Source organism: Diospyros lotus, chromosome 6, assembly GCF_014633365.1.
Source record: "Diospyros lotus cultivar Yz01 chromosome 6, ASM1463336v1, whole genome shotgun sequence".
NCBI classification, from domain to species: Eukaryota; Viridiplantae; Streptophyta; class Magnoliopsida; order Ericales; family Ebenaceae; genus Diospyros; species Diospyros lotus.
Genome location: NC_068343.1, coordinates 25,664,573 through 25,670,572, shown reverse-complemented (window position 1 = coordinate 25,670,572; position 6,000 = coordinate 25,664,573).

Here is a 6,000-nt window from a genome sequence, read left to right as displayed (position 1 = left end):
ATTCAACTTCATTTGGTACTTTCTCAGCACCCGGAATGCTTTCCCTAGGTCGTTAACGTGGTTAGTGACCTGTTTGGACTTCACCAGCTTGTCATCAACGTATACCTCCATGGTTTTTCCGATCAGATCTCCGAACATCATGTTGACTAGTCGTTGGTACGTTGCTCCCGCATTCCTTAGTTCGAAGGGCATTACCATGTAGCAGTATAATCCCTGATCCGTCATAAATGAGGTATGCTCTTCTTCGTCAGGGTTCATAGGGATCTGATTGTACCCTGAATAGGCATCCATGAAGCTCAGAAGCTGGTGGCTAGCTGTTGCATCTACGAGCTGGTCGATTCTTGGCAGGGGAAAGTTGTCTTTCGGGCAGGCTTTATTTAGGTCCGTGATGTCGATGCAAGTCCTCCACTTCCCATTCTTCTTTTTCACCAGGACCGGGTTCGCCACTCAGGTCGAGTAATGGGCTTCCCTGATAAATCAGCTGGCCAAGTGCTTGCCTACTACCTCCTTCAAGGCCGCGTACCACTTAGCCGTCATTGGCCTCCTCTTCTAACGAACCGGCTTATAGTTGGGGTTGACATTAAGCCGATGCTGCATTATCCTTGGGTCTATTCCCACCATATCTTCGTGGTTCCACGCGAAAATATCCAGATTTGCTTTAAGGAATTCAGTCAATTGAGATTTTACCTCGAGGGAGAGACCTTTGCCCACCTGGAGGCGCCTTTCAACATCGAGGCTACTGACTACAACATCTTCCAGTTCGTCTGCCGGATTGGCGGCTCGATCGCAGTCCACATCGGGTGGGTCCAGGTCGTGGCTGATTCCCAGGCTATTAGTGACTCGGGCTTCCCCTCTGGAAACCATATTCACCTTTTTCCTTTGAGCTCTATTTTCAATGCTTCCCCATAATAGCATCTTGTCAAATGCTGCTCGCCCTCCACACAATCGGTCCCTTTCAGGGTCAAAAATTTGATGGCTAGGGCCTTGGTTGAGACAACTAGGTCTAGGTCGTTCATGGCAGGTCTCCCCATGACGACGTTGTAAGCGGAAGGACCTTCGATGATAAGTAAGTCTGCTATTGCTGTGGCCTGGAGGTTTGATTCTCCAATCGTTAACGAGAGCCATGTAACACCCTATGTTACTGGTCTTAAAAAATAATAATAAATAAATAAATAAAATAAAATTCCAAGAGTGCTCTTTGAGAGCGAGGCGAGAAATGAAATGATGGGCCCTGGGAAGGGGTATTTTGGTAATTTAGTTAGTGAGCGGTCTGGTGGGCCCTAAGGTCAGTTTTGAGAAATGAATTAGCAAATTACCGAATCGACGCTAGGGAGTGTCTCGGGACTTAGATGTCTAGGGAAGAGGGCATGAGATTGGTGAGCGTCTCGAGATGAGGTTGATAATGCTGAAAGTAATCAAACTTGGAATAATCTTCAGAATAAATTTTGTATAAGCCCGAATGGGTGCCGGTATCGAATAGTTGCAGGGAACCTCCAGGAAGCTGAGGGAACCATAGGGGTGGTTCGATTTTGCGAATAAGGCAACCCTGGAGTATTTTCGGGTGGAATAAAGGTCCCATGTAGATGCAAGGATGAAATCGGTGTTTTCCAGTAAAAGTCAAAAATTGATTTTCGAAGAAATCGAGTTTGGAAGTAACTTGATGATAATTAATTAAGGCTCGGGAATACAAGTGTTATAATAAAAAAAAAAATTCTCAAGTGTAGTTATAAATTCTTAAGTGAAATTATTGGATTTTGAGGATTTAATGTGTAATAATTATATATATATATAATTATGGCAAGGGACCTACCTGCATTGGATGCCAACTTTTGTGTTCTCTCATTTGAGATAATAGTCATGAAGCAAAGAGAGAAGGGGAGAGAGAGAGATCGCGAGAGAGAGCATGAGAGCTCGGGTGGGAGCTTGAGAGGGATTGAGATCGAGAGAGAACTGGGATCGTGGTGGCTGCCCGACGTGTAGTAGCGGGAGGCAGCGGCGTCGGTCGCGGCTGTTGTAAGGATGGCGGCCATGGCTGACGCAAGCAGACTAGTAGCGGCTTGAAGCAACGATCGGTGGAGGCTGCTAATGCGACTGTACACGGTGGCGACGATGGCGCTGTGTACAGCTGATGGCGGCTGGAGATGGCTGGAAAGTGAAGCAGCGTCGACCATGGCAACATCGCAGGCGAGGGAGGCCGGCGTTGGTAGTGGGCTCGCTGCGGTGTGGGCGTCGTGGTGCGATCGAGCGACGGTCGGGGAGCAGTTGATGACGGCGTGGGCTGGCTGATGAAGGCTGGACAGTGGCAAGCGGTGGCGTGTGGCCAGCCGCTGGTCCGCGCAATGGACGCGCGAAGAAGGAGATGAACAAGGTGGAGAAGAGAAAAATAAAAAGAAAAGAAAAATAAAGAAAAAGAAGAAAATTTGGAAAAAGAAGAAAATAAGGGAAAAAAATCAGAAAATGTCAGAAAAATAGGAGAAAATTATGGAAATTAATTTGGCGCAGATGCAGGCTAGGATTATGTCAGGAGGTTGAAATGGTGACTAGCATTGTTGCCCACATTGTGAATTGTGTTATCTCCTATATGTATTCACGTAGTGGTATGTATATATATATATATATATCCTTGTAGATGAATGTCTATGTTATTGGCTACTGAATTGTATCCAGTTTGTTGTAATTGGTATAATGTAGTATACGATTGTGTAATCTTCTGGTTGATAGTAGCTTAGTTAGTGGAGCCAAGTTTTAGGATCAAGTAAGAATTAAAGAGGTACTTCCCATAAATCCCCAATACTCAGTAGATATTTGTTATGCTAGTTTTGTGCCTGGGTCACCTTTGGCTTGTGGTGAGAGGAGTTGAAGAAAGGTAAAGCTCACTCGAGTTTTGGGTCCCATCCGCTGTGTTTCTTTTTTTATGTTTGAGGACCCACTCCTCGAGTGGAGCGAAGGGAAGGACGAAGCCTAGCCCACCTAGGACGTTTCCCAATGAAACATAGTCCATCTCTTCATTGGTTTGGTGTTATGTGTGAGTAATTTGATTGATTATTCACTGGTAGCACCTGTAGGTGGGAGCGGGCCATTATAGTTGGTATTAGAGCATAGCTAGCAATATGAGTAGGGAAGGCTAGCGTGCTGGAATGTTATGTATGGTCGATTAAGTGATTGATGTGGGCGATTGCCAGAGTTTTGAGTCGGGGATTGTCTGGCATGATTTGAATGTAAGTCGAAATGTCCTAACTACTAAGTTGGGGTTGAGAACAGCTAGTTTATGGTCTCAAGATCTTGATGTGAAATTGATTTGATGACCTTGAAAGTTGGACATGTGGTCTAAGGACCCTAGAGATTGGGTCGAGGCATTGAGGCCTGTGATGATTTGAATGGTATGCTTGGATATTTCCGTTATAGGAATAGGAAAATACCATGGATTGAAATGATGTACCCGTAAGAGGTATACAAGTTGAGGCAATGAAGAACCAAAATCCAAGTGTGGTGTTGATGTCGAGAAACTCGAATGTGGGAATTTGGGTGATATTAAGTGTTCTAAAAATGAGAATTCCTTGAGATTAAATTGTGGAGGCTCATGTGGGGACACGAAGTAGAGTCATGATAAGAGTCATCAAGGGGCAAGGAGAGACTGAGGCATAACTAATCCGAAGAAGGATTAGTGGAGCGCCCCTATGTTAGGGATTGGCTAAGTAGGTATTAGGGAATATAAGTTTTCCTTTGGAAGTCATGTAGTAAGGCTTATGCGCTTGAGATAGAATGAGCTAAAGTGGGATTTAGCTCAAAGCTTAAGGACATGAGTCGTTAACGGGCCATGTGACGATGTGAGAACTCTGAGGGCAGGAAAGGAGTAAGGTTACTTACAGTAAGAACTCTGAGGGCAGACGTATATGATATATGTCTGCTATACGTATACGGTACGATGTGAGAGTATCGTTAAGATGATCTCAGAGAGAATGTACTTAGGGTATGATCAAGCCCTAGCTGGATTCGAGATAAAGCGAGTCTATCCTAGGGAAGGATATATGTGTGGCAAGTGAATCCTAGTAGGCCTAAAATGAGATAAAAAAAAAAAACCCTAACGAGTTGAGCCGAGTAGGGCGCGTTGAAAGGCCGAGCTGGGTGTAGTAACTATATGCATATGTGAGTATGCAAGGGGAGACGTGAAGTCTCGATTCACCTAAGGGTGATAATAGATGCTCCAGACGATGGGTGCCGGAACCTGAGGTAGACTTAGCATGATGGGTATGGATTGAGGCATCGATGCTAGTCTGGTCATTAAGAGATCGATAGGCATAAGCTTTAGCTTGTTCTTTCTTATGAAGCCCGATAGATCTATTGGTGAGCGACCCATTAAAGGAAAGATGATCAAGGTTTGGAATAGGCTTGGTGGCAAAGTGAATCATGATGGACGTGGACCCATTGTTGTGGAAAGATAGATCTTTCGGATTGTGGTTAAAAGTCATGCAGTATGATCTCGTGGGGTAAGATCATGAGGCCCAAGAGTTAGATTGGTTTGAGATGCTCTTAGGTTGTAAGAGATGTAAAGTCTTGAGGAACTAGGCTCATGGAGTGAGCTTTAGGTTATCAAGACAAGGACAACCTGATGAGGTTATTTTCGTGAGACGGTGGTGGAACCATCGTAGTTAGTGAAGGCTTTAACGTAGTGTTAATGCTACGGGTGCAAGGTTCGCAGTGACGGATCTGATGCTATGGATCATGTGGCAGAGGACTAGCGAGCTAGTTCGCGGTAAGGGCAAGTGGCCCCATTGGCCGGAACAACATAGTGAACTGCAGGTGACGATCAGATACCGAAGATCTGAAGTGGCACCATAGGAATTATGTTCAGTAAGAGTCTTGGTTCCATATAACCTTTAACCTTTCATGAAGGTCAAGGTGACTGAGGGACTAGGGTTGTGGTCAATGATAATGACTTGTGTATTGTGATGATTAGACTCTTGGTGTCGAAAAGTAATCTCGGTTGAGTGGCTGAGAGATCGTGAGTTGGGAAATGACTCGATTATGCACATAGGATGATGTAGTTGTTTATGTGAGAATAGATTGCAGAGAAGCTGATTTGATGAATGTTGAGACCATGTTATGTCTTAAGATGCCCATAGAGAGTGGAACCCAAGGAATGATGAATGGCTCTAGCATGGAATAATGTTTCAGGTGATGCTTAGCAGTGATGGGTCTAATGCTAAGGACGACTGAATGCAGGTGGCAGGTGGCCATTAGGTTAGCCCATTTGTGGGACCGCGACCCTCTATGTGGGGTAACCAGTCTACGATGGAGACGTTTAGATGCCGAAGACCTGGAGCGAACTGTAGGTTATGTCTGAGCTAAGCCTGATTTCCATGGGGACTGTAGTGTTGTGATAGTGCCGCTAGAGTGGCGCGGCGGTTTGGAAGTTTGTGCGGCCTGACTGAGGATGTAAATTTCCCAGCTTTGGATGAGATGACAATTAAGACTTGATATCATTTACCTCGATTTGTTAAATTATTAAACAACTGTAAGAGGTTGAGATAAAAAAAAAAAATTATTGATATGCAATTGAGGGTAAGACAAGGGAATGAGACGTTAAAGTATCAAAGCATAACATTCATTCCATATGTTCAAATACAGTTACAAGAGAGCAAGCTATACAGTAAAAAAAAAAAAAGGCAAACCATAAAACTGATAATGTTACCGATGCTCAAGAACGTCGATGGTGGCCAAAGATGACTGGTCCTAGCTCATCAATGTCGTCTGGGAGTGGCATCTGGCTGCTGCTAGTTTCGCCAGGGTAAGATAGAATAGCCTCTGGGAAACTAGGAGGAGGGATGTCCTCTGGGATGATAGGAAGATCGGAGCTCCAATTTGGGTGTTGATCAGGTTGAGGAACAAAATATGGATGTGAAGAATAGTATGCGAATAGTGAATTCTGTAATAGAGCTCGATAAGCTTGTAGCTCACTAACCTATTGCTGAAGAGCAAGAATGTGAGATACACATTTGT